This window comes from Rhipicephalus microplus, chromosome X (genome assembly GCF_043290135.1).
Source record: "Rhipicephalus microplus isolate Deutch F79 chromosome X, USDA_Rmic, whole genome shotgun sequence".
NCBI classification, from domain to species: domain Eukaryota; kingdom Metazoa; phylum Arthropoda; class Arachnida; order Ixodida; family Ixodidae; genus Rhipicephalus; species Rhipicephalus microplus.
Window position 1 is genome coordinate 403,288,252 of NC_134710.1, and position 20,997 is coordinate 403,309,248.

General features: G+C 43.3%; 8 non-coding genes across 8 annotated transcripts; all 8 read left to right on the forward strand.

Annotated features, from left to right (window-relative positions):
• Positions 1-2,214: 2,214 nt before the first annotated feature.
• Positions 2,215-2,286, forward strand: TRNAA-CGC (transfer RNA alanine (anticodon CGC)). Its single transcript has one exon. It is a non-coding gene; the product is annotated as a tRNA-Ala (tRNA).
• A 5,848-nt stretch (positions 2,287-8,134) lies between these two features.
• Positions 8,135-8,206, forward strand: TRNAA-CGC (transfer RNA alanine (anticodon CGC)). The gene has a single exon. It is a non-coding gene; the product is annotated as a tRNA-Ala (tRNA).
• Positions 8,207-9,368: 1,162 nt separating this feature from the next.
• Positions 9,369-9,440, forward strand: TRNAA-CGC (transfer RNA alanine (anticodon CGC)). Its single transcript has one exon. It is a non-coding gene; the product is annotated as a tRNA-Ala (tRNA).
• Positions 9,441-11,824: 2,384 nt separating this feature from the next.
• TRNAA-CGC (transfer RNA alanine (anticodon CGC)) lies at positions 11,825-11,896 on the forward strand. The gene has a single exon. It is a non-coding gene; the product is annotated as a tRNA-Ala (tRNA).
• Positions 11,897-14,277: 2,381 nt separating this feature from the next.
• On the forward strand, positions 14,278-14,349 carry TRNAA-CGC (transfer RNA alanine (anticodon CGC)). The gene has a single exon. It is a non-coding gene; the product is annotated as a tRNA-Ala (tRNA).
• A 1,485-nt stretch (positions 14,350-15,834) lies between these two features.
• Positions 15,835-15,906, forward strand: TRNAA-CGC (transfer RNA alanine (anticodon CGC)). The gene has a single exon. It is a non-coding gene; the product is annotated as a tRNA-Ala (tRNA).
• A 2,062-nt stretch (positions 15,907-17,968) lies between these two features.
• TRNAA-CGC (transfer RNA alanine (anticodon CGC)) lies at positions 17,969-18,040 on the forward strand. Its single transcript has one exon. It is a non-coding gene; the product is annotated as a tRNA-Ala (tRNA).
• A 2,062-nt stretch (positions 18,041-20,102) lies between these two features.
• TRNAA-CGC (transfer RNA alanine (anticodon CGC)) lies at positions 20,103-20,174 on the forward strand. Its single transcript has one exon. It is a non-coding gene; the product is annotated as a tRNA-Ala (tRNA).
• Positions 20,175-20,997: the final 823 nt, after the last annotated feature.

Sequence of the window (20,997 nt, forward strand, 5' to 3'; positions counted from 1 at the left end):
TCATGCAAATCCTAGCTAAAAGGTTGCAAACAGTTATTACGGAGCTCGTGGGGCCGCATCAGACGTGCGACATTAAAGGTCGAACTATCCTCACTAATATACACGCAGCCCGGAGCATCCTCGAATGTTGCGACGCTATTGGTGCGCGAGTCGCAATGCTGCAAATCGACCTCGAGAAGGCTTTTGACAGGGTGCCTCATGAAATTCTGCTGTGCATCCTAGATTATGTGAATTTAGGGCAAATAATCAAAGAGGGGGTTGTCATAGCGTACCGAGACCGCTCAACGCGGCTAATCGTTAACAAGGTGGTGGGGAAGCGCATCCCAGTCAAGCGTTCAGTCCGTCAGGGTTGTCCTCTCTCACCACTATTGTTTTGTTTGTACATAGAGTCTTTTTGTTTGAGTGTCATAGAGAACGACTGTGTCCGTGGGTTTAAGCTGCACCAGGTTGAAGTCCGACTGTTGGCTTATGCGGACGATATTGCCATTTGTTGCGCGGACTCTGACAGCATAGCAGATGCTGTCAAATGCGTTACTAACTTCTGTGCTGCAAGTGGCAGCGCTGTAAACTGGGGAAAATGCCTTGGCTTTTGGCACGGTGACTGGGCAGAAACCCCCGACAGTTTTGCCAGCATAAGGTTTGTTACGACACCGGTGAAATACTTGGGTGCCCCCTCGAATGCTACAAAGACGGCGACTCGTACTGGAGGAGCCAAGTGGATAACCTGCGGGAAAGAGTGAACAAGTGGGATGGCTGGAATTGGTCTATGTTTTCTAAAGCCACAATTCGCAACATATTCTTAGTGAGTAAAATTTGGTATATCTTACAAGTCTTACATTGTTCAAGGGTAAACATCCAAAAATTTCACCGTGTGTTCGCTGTCTTTGTGTGGGAATCGTCTTGGGAAAGATCGAGTCGGACCAATTTATTTCTCCGAGTGCGAAATGGAGGACTGGGCTTGTCGCATTTGTTTTTAAGACAGGTAGTAAATCGATTTTGTTTCTTTAGAGACGTCGACAACCCATTCCTTCGCACTGTCTGTCAACTTCGCCTGGGGCACCACTTGCCTAACAAGGTTGTATCAACCTGCAGCGTACCTGGTGGTGTTTATGGCTTTCTCCGCGAAGTTGTACTTTCTTGTAGGTTTCTGTCAGTGCGGTTTTCACTTGAATACTTGGGTCAAGTCCGACGTAGAAAGTTGTACAAAGACCTATGTGATGTGTTTTTACCAGTGCCTTTGTATCGATCCCTTTACAATGTATGCCATGGCCACACTGTACTAAAGCGCGTCAAGGCGATAAAAATATCGCCAAGTGCTAAGAATTTCTTTTTTAAATTACATACCGGTACGCTGACCGTCAAAACCTGGATGGCTGCAAAGGGGTTTTACGTTCTTTGGGGCACGCATTGCATAATATGCAGAAAGGAGGAGACAATTGAGCATGTATTCATTGACTGCTGGGATGCTATCTTTCTTTGGGACGTGCTCCAGCGCACGATCAAAAAAGACTTCCCCCTTTATGCATATGGCATCCGCTACTTGCAAATACAAAGTGACGATGGTACCCCATATGCTATGATAATGCTTATGGCTCTTCATAGCATTTGGAAATCCAGGATGGCAGCCATGCACTTTGATGTAGATGCACGAGCGCCCACCCAGTACTTCAAAGAGTATATAAGAAATTCTGTGGATGAACAAAAGTTGCAGGAATTCACCCCAGAATGGTAGCCGCGCGTCGAATTACTATCGACGATAAAAACAATTTAACAGATGCGTGGCCACATCATTTGAGCCATGGTTTTTACAATGTTTTGGATTGTGTTGTGTAGTTATCTGTTAATATGTGTATTGTTTACGTGAGCCGAAGACAGGCAATAAAGAAAAAAAAGGGGTGTAGCTCAGAGGTAGAGCGCTTGCTTCGCAAATGAGAAGTCCCGGGTTCGAACCCCGGCTCCTCCAAAGTGCTCTCGACTTTTGCGCTATCTTTTTTGCGTTGTACTACTAGGGCACCATGAAATGCGACAAGATAGTCTACTAAAACATCGGTGCCCTTTCCTTCATGATAGAAATGTGTTTCTAACTTTGTTGACAAAAAATTTATCGCATTGCAATGACATGAGGATTTTTTTTATTTCGAGTAATGTTTAATTTTTTGTTAAAATAATTTCTTGAGCACCATCAATAGCATACATAAGTGCTCCTGATATAACGGGGGTGTAGCTCAGAGGTAGAGCGCTTGCTTCGCATGTGAGAAGTCACGGGTTCGAACCCCGGCACCTCCAAAGTGTTCTGGACTTTAACGCTATCTTTTTTATGTGTTATAATACATCGGCACCATGAAATGCGACGAGTGATTCTACTAAAACATTGCTGCCCTTTTCTTTTATGATAGAAATATGTTTCTTTCTTTGTTGACAAAAAATTGTATCACGTTGCAATGACGAGATGATTTTAATTATTTCGAGTGATAATTTTTTTGGTAAAATAATCTGTTGAGCACCATCAAACGCATAAATAAGTGCTCCTGACATAACAGGGGTGCAGCTCAGAGGTAGAGCGCTTAATTTGCATGTGAGAAGTCCCGGGTTCGAACCCCGGCACCTCCAAAGTGATCTCGACTTTAGCGCTATCTTTTTTATGTGTTGTAATACATAACACCATGAAATGCGACTAGTGATTCTACCAAAACCTTGCTGCCCTTTTCTTTTATGATAGAAATATGTTTCTTTCTTTGTTGACAAAAAATTGTATCACGTTGCAATGACGAGATGATTTTGATTATTTCGAGTATTAATTTGTTTTGTTGTTAAAATAATCTATTGAGCACCATCAAACGCATAAATAAGTGCTCCTGACATAACAGGGGTGCAGCTCAGAGGTAGAGCGCTTGCTTCGCATGTGAGAAGTCCCTGGTTCGAACCGTGGCGCCTTCAGAGCTCTCTGAACTTTTGCGGCCCCCATGCGGTGGTCTAGTGGCTAAGGTGAGCCGAAAAGTGTGGGCATTGGATCGCAGCAGTGATGCCGGCGGCTGACAACCCCCTTTGTCTTTTTGTTCAGCTGGCTGCAATCCTTGGAACGTGCCCTGCTGCCTGCGCGGATCGACTGCGACGGCCTCCTGAGATCGACGCATGTCCCTTGTTTGACTCGTCACCTTGCGTCGACCATGGTTGGCCGCCTTACGCAACATTGAAACCCTATTACGCAGAAGAAGCCAGTGTGACATCGTCATCAAGGCAGACGGACCATATAACCGGCTGGCGGAACCCTTCGCCCTTCAGTGGGCATTGGATCGCAGCAGTGATGCCGGCGGCTGACAACCCCCTTTGTCTTTTTGTTCAGCTGGCTGCAATCCTTGGAACGTGCCCTGCTGCCTGCGCGGATCGACTGCGACGGCCTCCTGAGATCGACGCATGTCCCTTGTTTGACTCGTCACCTTGCGTAGACCATGGTTGGCCGCCTTACGCAACATTGAAACCCTACTACGCAGAAGAAGCCAGTGTGACATCGTCATCAAGGCAGACGGACCATATAACCGGCTGGCGGAACTCTTCGCCCTTCAGTGGGCATTGGATCGCAGCAGTGATGCCGGCGGCTGACAACCCCCTTTGTCTTTTTGTTCAGGTTGGTCCCGCCCCACCCCTTTTTTCTAAACGCTCAAACAACCTCTTTCTGCTGCTGTTCCCATGCCCAAGTGTTCTTGCCTGCACCGTTGTGGAGTGTGTTTTTGTTGCTAAAATGTTGTTGGTCAGCGGAGACGTCGAGCTCAACCCTGGTCCCCCGAAACAAGACCCTAGCAAACAGAGCAGTGACGTTCTTCTGGCTATTCAAGATTTAACAAAACACCTTGACCAACGGCATGACACCCTCATTAAATCCATAGACGAAGTGAAAGAAAACCAAAAGTTACTTGAGTCCAAAGTGTTAGATTTGACCACTCGGCTAACTGATCTAGAAAAACGAGTCGATTACTTTGAAGAATTTCCAGACGGCTCTCACGTGCAGGAAATGATAGCCACTGCCTTTCGAAGTGAACAGGCTTTGCTCCGAGTGCGTCTGGATGAGTTCGAGGATAGGTCTCGTCGCGAGAACCTGATTTTCTACGGAATTGAAGATTCAGCGTCAGAAACTTGGGCCGATTCTGAAGAGAAGGTCCGCTTGATTCTTACCTCTACGTTAAACTTGCAGCTACCTGACGATGCTATCGTGTGTGCTCACAGGCTAGGAACGTTTTCGCGGCATAAAACTAGGCCCGTGATAGCACGTTTCGCTTTTTCCAAAACTAAAGATAGTGTTTTGTCCCAGAAGTCTAAGTTTCGTGACACAAATACATCAATGTGTGAGGATTTCTGCAAGGCTACACGCGCCACCCGGAAAAAATTAATCGACTTCGCCAAGTCAACTGGTCGCAAATTTTCTCCTAAATACAATAAAGTGGTCATTGGCAATAAAATATACACCTACTGCGCATCTTCAGATCGTGTGTGCGAAATAGAAACGGACTCGCGTGTCCCCTCAAATCCTCCTAATCGCAACGATCCTGTCATCAGAGGCCCATCTTCTCCACTGTAGCTAGATGCTAACACAAGTTGTAATACCTCTAACCCTGACTGTTGTTTTTTGCTTTGTAATATCAGAAGTGTTATCAACAAGCGTGATGCCTTGTCTTCGTTAGTAAACACGTGCCTTTCCGATGTGATAGTTTTGACCGAAACCTGGCTGTCGTCAAAAGTTGAAAACCGTGAGATCCTGCAGTGCGACAAAAAATTTTCCTTTTTTAGGTGTGACCGTGGCTCGCGTTCTGGTGGCGGTGTCTTGATCGCTGTTTCAGAGGAATTCATGTCTTTTAAAATTCCCATTGTATGTTCCCTTGAATCGGTGTGCGTTCGAATCCGCATAAGTCACAAAGATGTCATTGTTTGTGCCTGCTATCGCCCTCCGAATGCGCCATCTGGTTTTTCCAATGATTTTCATGACGTCTTGAGTGACTTGCACGTGAGGTTCCCTGCCACACCATTTTTAATCCTAGGTGATTTTAACTTTCCTGATATTTCGTGGAACAACTCCCATTTATCGCCTGGCTCTGGCTCCTCTGAAAGCGCCTGCTTCTTTAACACATGCGCGCAATTCAATTTAACTCAGCTGGTTATGTGCCCAACTCGCATTACACATTCAAGTGCTTCAACTTTAGACTTAGTTCTGACTTCTCACCCCGATCTCGTGCAATCGCTTTCTGTTTTGCCAGGCCTCAGTGATCACGAAGCAATCGTTTTCAACCTCCCCTGCGCATCGCCCCGTAAACAAAAAAGTAAAAAGCGATTCAGGGACTACAGTAGAGCTGATTATGGAACCATTAATACCGAACTTGAACATTTCACCTCCGTTTTTCTAGAAGACTTCAACCAAAGATCTGTCAACGATAACTGGATGCTGTTTAAAAATAAAGTTGCCGAACTCGTTAACAAGCACATACCACTACGCGAAATCGCATGTAACAGTCAATCACCGTGGTTCACGCCAACATTGAAACGCCTGTCCAATAAAAAGAAGCGCGTTTACCGCCAAGCCAAGCGTTCTAATTTATCTGAAAGATGGGAGGTTTACAAAAAGGTAGCCGATGAATACGGGCGTGCTTTATCCGCGGCAAAGGAGTCCTTTCTTCAGCAAACACTACCATTAATTCTGCAAAACAATCCCCACAAATTTTGGCAGGTCGTTAATGGGGGCGATAGGAAACAGATTGAACTTACCACTCACACGGACGAAGTAATTTCCAGTGAAAACGTTTGTATCACCCTTAACCATGCATTTTCTTCATTCTTTACGAACACTACTCCTGCCGTCCTTCCAGGTGTTCAAGCTCGCGATTTCATTGTGATGAATTCTGTACACGTTGACCGGGCCGGCATACGCAAGTTGATCCAAAATTTAAAAATTTCGTCGTCACCAGGCGTCGATGGCATTTCTTCTAAATTTTTGAAAAACACTGACGTTCATTCCTCAATTATTCTGTCGAGACTTTTTGATCAGTCATTAGAAGAAGGTGTTCTCCCAGAGGACTGGAAGGTGGGGAAGGTGGTTCCCTTGTTTAAATCAGGAAACGCTCATAGTCCCGGGAACTATCGCCCCATTTCACTAACCAGTGTACCATGCAAACTTCTCAAACATGTAATTTACACCCACGTCGTGAGTTATCTTGAAAGTAACGCCTTCTTGAGCATTCACCAACACGGGTTTAGGAAATATTAATCATGTGAGACACAGCTTCTGGCCTTCACTAACGATTTATTCTCTGCTGCTGATCGTTCATCTACTGTTGATTGTGTCTTCATAGATTTTTCAAAAGCCTTTGATACCGTCTGCCACAAGTTACTTCTTCTGAAACTAAACGCGCTAAATATTGATGCTTACGTCTTAAAGTGGATTGAATGTTTCTTATCTAACCGCACCCAGTTTGTAACTGCTAACGACCATTGTTCCCCGACTAGCCCCGTAACGTCCGGCGTTCCGCAAGGTTCAGTTCTTGGTCCCCTACTATTTCTTATCTACATCAACGACTTACCTAAAGACATCTCATCATCCATCAAACTATTTGCCGATGACTGTGTAATTTACCGTGAAATCCGGACTATCGCAGATAATCTTGCCCTTCAAACAGACCTGGATCACATTTCATCATGGTGCGACGCATGGTTAATGAAGCTAAACGTTACTAAATGCAAGGCTATGCGAATTTCCCGTTGTATTTCTCATAATGTACCGTGCGACTACACACTTAACCACAGAAATCTCGATCTGGTTTCGTCCTACAAGTACCTTGGAGTATATATTTCTAACAATCTTTCTTGGAACACGCATGTCGATTATATTACAAACAATGCGAATCGCACGTTAGGTTATCTGCGCAGAAACTTTTCTTTGGCTCCAACTAACCTTAAACTTCTGCTTTATCAAACATTAGTCCGACCCAAACTCGAGTACGCGTCATCAGTCTGGGATCCACATACCAATTACCTCGCTCACAGCATCGAGGCGGTTCAAAATCGCTCGGCACGTTTTGTCATGACCAACTACCATCGCACGTCCAGTGTTACCTCGATGAAAGCCAATCTTCACTTACCCACTCTCTCACTGCGGCGTACAATATCTCGCCTCTGCCTGTTCCATAAGATCTTTCATTGTATTCCGTCTTTTAGCAACACTCTTTTCCAGCCCCCATCGTACGTTTCCTCACGCAACGATCATCAGTTTAAAGTGGTTATTCCTAGCGCTCGCACGTATTTATATTTTGAATCATTCATCCCCAAAACTGCAAATGAGTGGAACCACCTTCCCGCCCCTATCGCTGCTATCACTGACCTCACTCCATTTAAAAACGCCCTCTCTAACCATTTCGCGTAAATTCGCCACTTAAGTCACGCTGTGTTTTCTCTTGTTAGTTTTTTGTGTGCGCGTGTCATTCAAAGACGCAACCATGTTGAACATTGTTGTTACAGCCACCCTGCCTCTTCTTCACATCACGCAGTCTTTCTTTACTTTTATGGTTTTCAGATCGCCATTGTGCGCATATAATTTTTATTTGCTGTATTTCCTGATTTTCTGTACGATGTATACCCACTCCTCTCTGTAATGCTTCGGCCTTGAGAGTAAATAAATGAAATGAAATGAAATGAAAAGGTACTCAGCTGCTGACCCGAAGGTCGCGGGTTCGTTTCCCGGCTGCGGCGGCTGCATTTCCGATGGAGGTGGAAATGTTGTAGGCCCGTGTGCTCAGATTTGGGTGCACGTTAAAGAACCCCAGGGGGTCGAAATTTCCGGAGCCCTCCACAACGGCGTCTCTCATAATCATATGGTGGTTTTGAGACGTGAAACCCCACAAATCAATCAATTTGAACTTTTGCGCTATCTTTTTTGTGTTGTACTACTACGGCACCTTGAAATGCAACGAGATAATCTACTAAAACATCGGTGCTCTTTCCTTTATGATAGAAATGTGTTTCTATCTTTGTTGACAAAAAATTTATCGCAATGCAATGACGAGATTATTTTGTTTATTTCGAGTAATAATTAATTTTTTTGTTAAAACAATTTTTGAGCACCATCAATTGCATACATAAGTGCTCCTGACATAACGGGGGTGTAGCTCAGAGGTAGAGCACTTGCTTCGCATGTGAGAAGTCCCGGGTTCGAACCCCGGCACCTCCAAAGTGCTCTCGACTTTAGCGCTATCTTTTTTATGTGTTGTAATACTACGGCACTATGAAATGCGGCGAGTGATTCTACTAAAACATTCCTGCCCTTTTCTTTTATGATAGAAATATGTTTCTTTCTTTGTTGACGAAAAAATTGTATCACGTTGCAATGACGAGATGATATTGTTTATTTCAAGTAATATTTTATTTTGTTGTTAAAATAATCTGTTGAGCACCATCAAACGCATAAATAACTGCTCCTGACATAACATGGGTGCAGCTCAGGGGTAGAGCACTTGCTTCGCATATGAGAAGTCTCTGGTTCGAACCGTGGCTTCTCCAGAGCTCTTTGAACTTTTGCGGCCCCTCCGCGGTGGTCTAGTTGCTAAGGTACTCGGCTGCTGACCCACAGGTCGCGGGTTCGTTTCCCGGCTGCGGCAGCTGCATTTCCGATGGAAGCGGGAATGTTGTAGGCCCGTGTGCTCAGATTCCGGTGCACGTTAAAGAACCCCAGGTGGTCAAAATTTCTGGAGCCTTCCACTACGGCGTCTCTCATAATCATATGGTGGTTTTGAGACGTGAAACCCCACAAATCAATCAATCAATTTGAACTTTTGCGCTATCTTTTTTGTGTTGTACTACTACGGCACCATGAAATGCGACGAGTAACTCTACCAAAACTTTGCTGCCCTTTTCTTTTATGAGAGAAATGTGTTTCTTTCTTTGTTGACAAAAAATTGTATCGCGTTGCAAAGACAAGATGATTGTTCATTTCCAGTAATAATTAGTTTTTGTGAAAATAATCTGTTGAGCAGCATCAATAGCATAAATAAGTGCTCCTGGCGTAACAGGGGTCTAGCTCAGAGGTAGAGTGCTTGCTTCGCATGTGAGAAGTCCCGGGTTCGAACCCCAGCACCTCCAAAGCGCTCTCGACTTTAGCGCTATCTTTTTTATGTGTTGTAACACTACGGCACCATGAAATGCGCCGAGATAATCTACTAAAACATCGGTGCCCTTTCCTTTATGATAAAAATGTGTTCCTATCTTTGTTGACAAAAAATTTATCGCGTTGCAATGACGAGATTATTTTGTTTATTTCGAGTAATAATTATTTTTTTTGTTAAAATAATTTCATGAGCACCATCAATAGCATACATCAGTGCTCCTGACGTAACGGGGGTGTAGGTCAGAGGTAGAGCGCTTGCTTCGCATGTGAGAAGTCCCGGGTTCGAACCCCGGCACCTCCAAAGTGCTCTCGACTTTAGCGCTATCTTTTTGTGTTGTACTACTACGGCACCATGAAATGCGACGAGTGATTCTACTAAAACATTGCTGCCCTTTTCTTTTATGATAGAAATAAGTTTCTTTCTTTGTTGCAAAAAAATTGTATCACGTTGCAATGACGAGACGATTTTGTTTATTTCGAGTAATAATATATTTTGTTGTTAAAATAATCTGTTGAACACCATCAAACGCATAAATAAGTGCTCCTGACATAACAGGGGTGCAGCTCAGAGATAGAGTGCTTGCTTCGCATGTGGGAAGTCCCGGGTTCGAACCCCGGCACCTCCAAAGTGATCTCGACTTTAGCGCTATCTTTTTTATGTGTTGTAATACATAGCACCATGAAATGCGACGAGTGATTCTACTAAAACATTGCTGCCCTTTTTTTATGATAGAAATATGTTTCTTTCTTTGTTGACAAAAAATTGTATCACGTTGCAATGACGAGATGATTTTGATTATTTCGAGTATTAATTATTTTGTTGTTAAAATAATCTATTGAGCACCATCAAACGCATAAATAAGTGCTCCTGACATAACAGGGGTGCAGCTCAGAGGTAGAGCGCTTGCTTCGCATGTGAGAAGTCCCTGGTTCGAACCGTGGCGCCTTCAGAGCTCTCTGAACTTTTGCTGCCCCCATGCGGTGGTCTAGTGGCTAAGGTACTTTGCTGCTGACCCGCAGGTCGCGGGTTCGTTTCCCGGCTGCGGCGGCTGCATTTCCGATGGAGGTGGAAATGTTGTAGGCCCGTGTGCTCAGATTTGGGTGCACGTTAAAGAACCCCAAGTGGTCGAAGTTTCCGGAGCCCTTCACAACGGCGTCTCTCATAATCATATGGTGGTTTTGGGACGTGAAACCCCACAAATCAATCAATTTGAACTTTTGCGCTATCTTTCTTGTGTTGTACTACTACGGCACCTTGAAATGCAACGAGATAATCTACTAAAACATCGGTGCCCTTTCCTTTATGATAGAAATGTGTCTCTATCTTTGTTGACAAAAAATATTATCATGTTGCAATGACGAGATGATTTTGTTTATTTCGAGTAATAATTAATTTTTTTGTTAAAATAATTTCTTGAGCACCATCAATAGCATACATAAGTGCTCCTGACATAACGGGGGTGTATTTCAGAGGTAGAGCGCTTGCTCCACGTGTGAGAATTCCCGGGTTCGAACCCCGTCTCCTCCAAAGTGCTCTCGACTTTAGCGCTATCTTTTTTGTGTGTTGTAATACTACGGCACCATGAAATGCGACGAGTGATTCTACTAAAACATTGCTGCCCTTTTCTTTTATGATAGAAATATGTTTCTTTTTTTGTTGACAAAAAAAACTGTATCACGTTGCAAGGGCGAGATGATTTTGTTTATTTCGAGTAATAATTTATTTTGTTGTTAAAATAATTTGTTGAGCACCATCAAACGCATAAATAAGTGCTCCTGACATAACAGGGGTGCAGCTCAGAGGTATAGCGCTTGCTTCGCATGTCAAAAGTCCCTGGTTCGAACCGTGGCACCTCCAGAGCTCTCTGAACTTTTGCGGCCCCTCTGCGGTGGTCTAGTGGCTAAGGTACTCGGCTGCTGACCCGCAGGTCGTGGGTTCGTTTCCTGGCAGCGGCGGCTGCATTTTCAATGGAGGCGGAAATGTTGTAGGCCCGTGTGCTCCGATTTGGGTGCACGTTGAAGAACCCCAGTTGGTCGAAATTTCCGGAACCCTCCACTACGGCGTCTCTCATAATCATATGGTGGTTTCGGGACGTGAAACCCCACAAGTCAATCAATTTGAACTTTTGCGCTATCTTTTTGTGTTGTACTACTACGGCACCATAAAATGCCACGAGATAATCTACTAAAACATCGGTGCCCTTTCCTTTATGATAGAAATGTGTTTCTATCTTTGTTGACAAAAAATTTATCGCATTGCAATGACGAGATGATTTTGTTTATTTCGAGTATTAATTATTTTTTTTGTTAAAATAATTTCTTGAGCACCACCAATAGCATACATAAGTGCTCATGACATAACGGGGGTGTAGCTTAGCAGTAGAGTGCTTGCTTCGCATGTGAGAAGTCCCGGGTTCGAACCCCGCCACCTCCAAAGTGCTCTCCACTTTAGCGCTATCTTTTTTGTGTTGTAATACAAAGGCACCATGAAATGCGACGAGATAATCTACTAAAACATCGGTGCTCTTTCCTTTATGATAGAAGTGTGTTTCTATCTTTGTTGACAAAAAATTTATCGCAATGCAATGACGAGATGATTTTGTTTATTTCGAGTAATAATCAATTTTTTTGTTAAAACAATTTTTGAGCACCATCAATTGCATACATAAGTGCTTCTGACATAACGGGGGTGTAGCTCAGAGGTAGAGCACTTGCTTCGCATGTGAGGAGTCCCGGGTTTGAACCCCGGCACCTCCAAAGTGCTCTCGACTTTGGCGCTATCTTTTTTATGTGTTGTAATACTACGGCACTATGAAATGCGGCGAGTGATTCTACTAAAACATTCCTGCCCTTTTCTTTTATGATAGAAATATGTTTCTTTCTTTGTTGACGAAAAAATTGTATCACGTTGCAATGACGAGTTGATATTGTTTATTTCGAGTAATATTTTATTTTGTTGTTAAAATAATCTGTTGAGCACCATCAAACGCATAAATAACTGCTCCTGACATAACATGGGTGCAGCTCAGGGGTAGAGCGCTTGCTTCGCATGTGAGAAGTCTGGTTCGAACCGTGGCTTCTCCAGAGCTCTCTGAAATTTGCGGCCCCTCCGTGGTGGTCTAGTGGCTAAGGTACTCGGCTGCTGACCCGCAGGACGCGGGTTCGTTTCCCGGCTGCGGCGGCTGCATTTCCGATGGAGGCGGAAATGTTGTAGGCCCGTGTGCTCAGATTTGGTTGCACGTTAAAGAACCCCAGGTGGTCGAAATTTTGGAGCCCTCCACTACGGCGTCTCTCATAATCATATGGTGGTTTTGGGACGTGAAACCCCACAAATCAATCAAATTGAACTTTTACGCTATCTTTGTGTTGTACTACTACGGCACCATGAAACGCGACGAGATATGCTACTAAAACATCGGTGCCCTTTCCTTTATGATTGAAATGTGTTTCTATCTTTGTTGACAAAAAATTTATTGGGTTGCAATGACCAGATGATTTTGTTTATTTTGAGTATAATCAATTTTTTTGTTAAAATGATTTCTTGAGCACCATCAAACGCATAAATAAGTGCTCCTGACATAACAGGGGTGCAGCTAAAAGGTAGAGCGCTTGCTTCGCTTGTGAGAAGTCCCTGGTCCGAACCGTAGCGCCTTCAGAGCTCTTTGAACTTTTGCGGCCCCTCCGCGGTGGTCTAGTTGCTAAGGTACTCGGCTGCTGACCCGCAGGTCGCGGGTTCGTTTCCCAACTGCGGCGGCTGCATTTCCGATGGAAGCGGGAATGTTGTAGGCCCGTGTGCTCAGATTCCGGTGCACGTTAAAGAACCCCAGGTGGTCAAAATTTCTGGAGCCTTCCACTACGGCGTCTCTCATAATCATATGGTGGTTTTGAGACGTGAAACAGCACAAATCAATCAATCAATTTGAACTTTTGCGCTATCTTTTTTGTGTTGTACTACTACGGCACCATGAAATGCGACGAGTAACTCTACTAAAACTTTGCTGCCCTTTTCTTTTATGAGAGAAATGTGTTTCTTTCTTTGTTGACAAAAAAACTGTATCGTGTTGCAATGACGAGATGATTGTTCATTTCCAGTAATAATTATTTTTTGTGAAAATAATCTGTTGAGCAGCATCAATAGCATAAATAAGTGCTCCTGGCGTAACAGGGGTGTAGCTCAGAGGTAGGGCGCTTGCTTCGCATGTGAGAAGTCCCGGATTCGAACCCAGCACCTCCAAAGCGCTCTCGACTTTAGCGCTATCTTTTTTATGTGTTGTAATACTACGGCACCATGAAATGCGACGAGATATTCTACTAAAACATCGGTGCCCTTTCCTTTATGATAAAAATGTGTTTCTATCTTTGTTGACAAAAAATTTAACGCGTTGCATTGACGAGATGATTTTGTTATTTTCGAGTAATAATTAATTTTTTCGTTAAAATAACTTCTTGAGCACCATCAATAGCATACATAAGTTCTCCTGACATAACGGGGGTGTATTTCAGAGGTAGAGCGCTTGCTCCGCATGTGAGAATTCCCGGGTTCGAACCCCGTCTCCTCCAAAGTGCTCTCGACTTTAGCGCTATCTTTTTTGTGTGTTGTAATACTACGGCACCATGAAATGCGACGAGTGATTCTACTAAAACATTGCTGCCCTTTTCTTTTATGATAGAAATATGTTTCTTTCTTTGTTGACAAAAAAACTGTATCGCGTTGCAATGACGAGATGATTGTTCATTTCCAGTAATAATTATTTTTTGTGAAAATAATCTGTTGAGCAGCATCAATAGCATAAATAAGTGCTCCTGGCGTAACAGGGGTGTAGCTCAGAGGTAGAGCGCTTGCTTCGCATGTGAGAAGTCCCGGATTCGAACGCAGCACCTCCAAAGCGCTCTCGACTTTAGCGCTATCTTTTTTATGTGTTGTAATACTACGGCACCATGAAATGCGACGAGATAATCTACTAAAACATCGGTGCCTTTTCCTTTATGATAAAAATGTGTTTCTATCTTTGTTGACAAAAAATTTAACGCGTTGCATTGACGAGATGATTTTGTTAATTTCGAGTAATAATTAATTTTTTCGTTAAAATAACTTCTTGAGCACCATCAATAGCATACATAAGTTCTCCTAACATAACGGGGGTGTAGCTCAGAGGTAGAGCGCTTGCTTCGCATGTGAGAAGTCCCGGGTTCGAACCCCGGCACCTCCAAAGTGCTCTCGACTTTAGCGCTATCTTTTTTTATGTATTGTAATACTACGGCACCATGAAATGCGACGATTGATTCTACTAAAACATTGCTGCCCTTTTCTTTTATGATAGAAATAAGTTTCTTTCTTTGTTGCAAAAAAATTGTATCCCGTTGCAATGACGAGACGATTTTGTTTATTTCGAGTAATAATATATTTTGTTGTTAAAATAATCTGTTGAGCACCATCAAACGCATAAATAAGTGCTCCTGACATAACAGGGGTGCAGCTCAGAGGTAGAGCGCTTAATTTGCATGTGAGAAGTCCCGGGTTCGAACCCCGGCACCTCCAAAGTGATCTCGACTTTAGCGCTATCTTTTTTATGTGTTGTAATACATAGCACCATGAAATGCGACGAGTGATTCTACTAAAACATTGCTGCCCTTTTCTTTTATGATAGAAATATGTTTCTTTCTTTGTTGACAAAAAAATTGTATCACGTTGCAATGACGAGATGATTTTGATTATTTCGAGTATTAATTTATTTTGTTGTTAAAATAATCTATTGAGCACCATCAAACGCATAAATAAGTGCTCCTGACATAACAGGGGTGCAGCTCAGAGGTAGAGCGCTTGCTTCGCATGTGAGAAGTCCCTGGTTCGAACCGTGGCGCCTTCAGAGCTCTCTGAACTTTTGCTGCCCCCATGCGGTGGTCTAGTGGCTAAGGTACTCGGCTGCTGACCCGCAGGTCGCGGGTTCGTTTCCCGGCTGCGGCGGCTGCATTTCCGATGGAGGTGGAAATGTCGTAGGCCCGTGTGCTCAGATTTGGGTGCACGTTAAAGAACCCTAGGTGGTCGAAGTTTCCGGAGCCCTTCACAACGGCGTCTCTCATAATCATATGGTGGTTTTGGGACGTGAAACCCCACAAATCAATCAATTTGAACTTTTGCGCTATCTTTTTTGTGTTGTACTACTACGGCACCTTGAAATGCAACGAGATAATCTACTAAAACATCGGTGCCCTTTCCTTTATGATAGAAATGTGTCTCTATCTTTGTTGACAAAAAATTTATCGCATTGCAATGACGAGATGATTTTGTTTATTTCGAGTATTAAATATTTTTTTTGTTAAAATAATTTCTTGAGCACCACCAATAGCATACATAAGTGCTCATGACATAACGGGGGTGTAGCTTAGCAGTAGAGTGCTTGCTTCGCATGTTAGAAGTCCCGGGTTCGAACCCCGCCACCTCCAAAGTGCTCTCCACTTTAGCGCTATCTTTTTTGTGTTGTAATACTAAGGCACCATGAAATGCGACGAGATAATCTACTAAAACATCGGTGCTCTTTCCTTTATGATAGAAGTGTGTTTCTATTTTTGTTGACAAAAAATTTATCGCAATGCAATGACGAGATGATTTTGTTTATTTCGAGTAATAATTAATTTTTTTGTTAAAACAATTTTTGAGCACCATCAATTGCATACATAAGTGCTCCTGACATAACGGGGGTGTAGCTCAGAGGTAGAGCACTTGCTTCGCATGTGAGAAGTCCCGGGTTCGAACCCCGGCACCTCCAAAGTGCTCTCGACTTTAGCGCTATCTTTTTTATGTGTTGTAATACTACGGCACTATGAAATGCGGCGAGTGATTCTACTAAAACATTCCTGCCCTTTTCTTTTATGATAGAAATATGTTTCTTTCTTTGTTGACGAAAAAATTGTATCACGTTGCAAGGACGAGATGATTTTGTTTATTTCGAGTAATAATTTATTTTGTTGTTAAAATAATCTGTTGAGCACCATCAAACGCATAAATAAGTGCTCCTGACATAACAGGGGTGCAGCTCAGAGGTATAGCGCTTGCTTCGCATGTCAAAAGTCCCTGGTTTGAACCGTGGCACCTCCAGAGCTCTCTGAACTTTTGCGGCCCCTCTGCGGTGGTCTAGTGGCTAAGGTACTCGGCTGCTGACCCGCAGGTCGTGGGTTCGTTTCCCGGCTGCGGCGGCTGCATTTTCAATGGAGGCGGAAATGTTGTAGGCCCGTGTGCTCCGATTTGGGTGCACGTTGAAAAACCCCAGTTGGTCGAAATTTCCGGAACCCTCCACTACGGCGTCTCTCATAATCATATGGTAATTTCAGGACGTGAAACCCCACAAGTCAATCAATTTGAACTTTTGCGCTATCTTTTTTGTGTTGTACTACTACGGCACCATGAAACGCGACGAGATATGCTACTAAAACATCGGTGCCCTTTCCTTTATGATTGAAATGTGTTTCTATCTTTGTTGACAAAAAATATTATCACGTTGCAATGACGAGATGATTTTGTTTATTTCGAGTAATAATTAATTTTTTTGTTAAAATAATTTCTTGAGCACCATCAATAGCATACATAAGTGCTCCTGACATAACGGGGGTGTATTTCAGAGGTAGAGCGCTTGCTCCGCATGTGAGAATTCCCGGGTTCGAACCCCGGCTCCTCCAAAGTGCTCTCGACTTTAGCGCTATCTTTTTTGTGTGTTGTAATACTACGGCACCATGAAATGCGACGAGTGATTCTACTAAAACAATGCTGCCCTTTTCTTTTATGATAGAAATATGTTTCTTTCTTTGTTGACAAAAAAACTGTATCACGTTGCAAGGACGAGATGAATTTGTTTATTTCGAGTAATAATTTATTTTGTTGTTAAAATAATCTGTTGAGCACCATCAAACGCATAAATAAGTGCTCCTGACATAACAGGGGTGCAGCTCAGAGGTATAGCGCTTGCTTCGCATGTCAAAAGTCCCTGGTTTGAACCGTGGCACCTCCAGAGCTCTGAACTTTTGCGGCCCCTCTGCGGTGGTCTAGTGGCTAAGGTACTCGGCTGCTGACCCGCAGGTCGTGGGTTCGTTTCCCGGCTGCGGCGGCTGCATTTTCAATGGAGGCGGAAATGTTGTAGGCCCGTGTGCTCCGATTTGGGTGCACGTTGAAGAACCCCAGTTGGTCGAAATTTCCGGAACCCTCCACTACGGCGTCTCTCATAATCATATGGTGGTTTCGGGACGTGAAACCCCACAAGTCAATCAATTTGAACTTTTGCGCTATCTTTTTTGTGTTGTACTACTACGGCACCATAAAATGCGACGAGATAATCTACTAAAACATCGGTGCCCTTTCCTTTAGGATAGAAATGTGTTTCTATCTTTGTTGACAAAAAATTTATCGCATTGCAATGACGAGATGATTTTGTTTATTTCGAGTACTAATTATTTTTTTTGTTAAAATAATTTCTTGAGCACCACCAATAGCATACATAAGTGCTCATGACATAACGGGGGTGTAGCTTAGCAGTAGAGTGCTTGCTTCGCATGTGAGAAGTCCCGGGTTCGAACCCCGCCACCTCCAAAGTGCTCTCCACTTTAGCGCTATCTTTTTTGTGTTGTAATACTAAGGCACCATGAAATGCGACGAGATAATCTACTAAAACATCGGTGCTCTTTCCTTTATGATAGAAATGTGTTTATATCTTTGTTGACAAAAAATTTATCGCAATGCAATGACGAGATGATTTTGTTTATTTCGAATAATAATTAATTTTTTTGTTAAAACAATTTTTGAGCACCATCAATTGCATACATAAGTGCTCCTGACATAACGGGGGTGTAGCTCAGAGGTAGAGCACTTGCTTCGCATGTGAGAAGTCCCGGGTTCGAACCCCGGCACCTCCAAAGTGCTCTCGACTTTAGCGCTATCTTTTTTATGTGTTGTACTACTATGGCACTATGAAATGCGGCGAGTGATTCTACTAAAACATTCCTGCCCTTTTCTTTTATGATAGAAATATGTTTCTTTCTTTGTTGACGAAAAAATTGTATCACGTTGCAATGACGAGACGATTTTGTTTATTTCGAGTAATAATATATTTTGTTGTTAAAATAATCTGTTGAGCACCATCAAACGCATAAATAAGTGCTCCTGACATAACAGGGGTGCAGCTCAGAGGTAGAGCGCTTGCTTCGCATGTGAGAAGTCCCTGGTTCGAACCGTGGCGCCTCCAGAGCTCTCTGAATTTTGGCGGCCCCTTCGCGGTGGTCTAGTGGCTAAGGTACTCGGCTGCTAACCCGCAGGTCGCGGGTTCGTTTGCCGGCTGCGGCGGCTACATTTCCATTGGAGGCGGAAATTTTGTTGGCCCGTGTGCTCAGATTTTGGTGCATGTTAAAGAACCCCAGGTGGTCGGAATTTCCGGAGCCCTCTACTACGGCGTCTCTCATAATCATATGGTGGTTTTGGGACGTGAAACCCCACAAATCAATCAATTTGAACTTTTGCGCTATCTTTTTTGTGTTGTACTACTACGGCACCTTGAAATGCAACGAGATAATCTACTAAAACATCGGTGCCCTTTCCTTTATGATAGAAATGTGTCTCTATCTTTGTTGACAAAAAATATTATCACGTTGCAATGACGAGATGATTTTGTTTATTTCGAGTAATAATTAATTTTTTTGTTAAAATAATTTCTTGAGCACCATCAATAGCATACATAAGTGCTCCTGACATAACGGGGTGTATTTCAGAGGTAGAGCGCTTGCTCCGCATGTGATAATTTCCGGGTTCGAACCCCGGCTCCTCCAAAGTGCTCTCGACTTTAGCGCTATCTTTTTTGTGTGTTGTAATACTACGGCACCATGAAATGCGACGAGTGATTCTACTAAAACATTGCTGCCCTTTTCTTTTATGATAGAAATATGTTTCTTTCTTTGTTGACAAAAAAACTGTATCACGTTGCAAGGACGAGATGAATTTGTTTATTTCGAGTAATAATTTATTTTTTTGTTAAAATAATCTGTTGAGCACCATCAAACGCATAAAAAACTGCTCCTGACATAACATGGGTGCAGCTCAGGGGTAGAGCGCTTGCTTCGCATGTGAGAAGTCCCTGGTTTGAACCGTGGCACCTCCAGAGCTCTCTGAACTTTTGCGGCCCCTCTGCGGTGGTCTAGTGGCTAAGGTACTCGGCTGCTGACCCGCAGGTCGTGGGTTCGTTTCCCGGCTGCGGCGGCTGCATTTTCAATGGAGGCGGAAATGTTGTAGGCCCGTGTGCTCCGATTTGGGTGCACGTTGAAGAACCCCAGTTGGTCGAAATTTCCGGAACCCTCCACTACGGCGTCTCTCATAATCATATGGTGGTTTCGGGACGTGAAACCCCACAAGTCAATCAATTTGAACTTTTGCGCTATCTTTTTTGTGTTGTACTACTACGGCACCATAAAATGCGACGAGATAATCTACTAAAACATCGGTGCCCTTTCCTTTATGATAGAAATGTGTTTCTATCTTTGTTGACAAAAAATTTATCGCATTGCAATGACGAGATGATTTTGTTTATTTCGAGTAGTAATTATTTTTTTGTTAAAATAATTTCTTGAGCACCACCAATAGCATACATAAGTGCTCATGACATAACGGGGGTGTAGCTTAGCAGTAGAGTGCTTGCTTCGCATGTGAGAAGTCCCGGGTTCGAACCCCGCCACCTCCAAAGTGCTCTCCACTTTAGCGCTATCTTTTTAGTGTTGTAATACTAAGGCACCATGAAATGCGACGAGATAATCTACTAAAACATCGGTGCTCTTTCCTTTATGATAGAAATGTGTTACTATCTTTGTTGACAAAAAATTTATCGCAATGCAATGACGAGATGATTTTGTTTATTTCGAGTAATAATTAATTTTTTTGTTAAAACAATTTTTGAGCACCATCAATTGCATACATAAGTGCTCCTGACATAACGGGGGTGTAGCTCAGAGGTAGAGCACTTGCTTCGCATGTGAGAAGTCCCGGGTTCGAACCCCGGCACCTCCAAAGTGCTCTCGACTTTAGCGCTATCTTTTTTATGTGTTGTAATACTACGGCACTATGAAATGCGGCGAGTGATTCTACTAAAACATTCCTGCCCTTTTCTTTTATGATAGAAATATGTTTCTTTCTTTGTTGACGAAAAAATTGTATCACGTTGCAATGACGAGATGATTTTGTTTATTTCGAGTAATAATATATTTTGTTGTTAAAATAATCTGTTGAGCACCATCAAACGCATAAATAAGTGCTCCTGACATAACAGGGGTGCAGCTCAGAGGTAGAGCGCTTGCTTCGCATGTGAGAAGTCCCTTGTTCGAACCGTGGCGCCTCCAGAGCTCTCTGAACTTTGGCGGCCCCTTCGCGGTGGTCTAGTGGCTAAGGTACTCGGCTGCTGACCCGCAGGTCGCGGGTTCGTTTGCCGGCTGCGGCGGCTACATTTCCATTGGAGGCGGAAATTTTGTAGGCCCGTGTGCTCAGATTTGGGTGCATGTTAAAGAACCCCAGGTGGTCGGAATTTCCGGAGCCCTCTACTACGGCGTCTCTCATAATCATATGGTGGTTTTGGGACGTGAAACCCCACAAATCAATCAATTTGAAATTTTGCGCTATCTTCTTTTTTTGTTGTACTACTACGGCACCATGAAATGCGACAAGATAATCTACTAATACATCGGTGCCCTTTCCCTTATGATAGAAATGTGTTTCCATCTTTGTTGACAAAAAACTTATCGCGTTGGAAGGACGACATGATTTTGTTTATTTCGAGTAATAATTGTTTTTTTTGTTAAAATAATTTCATGAGCACCATCAATAGCATACATCAGTG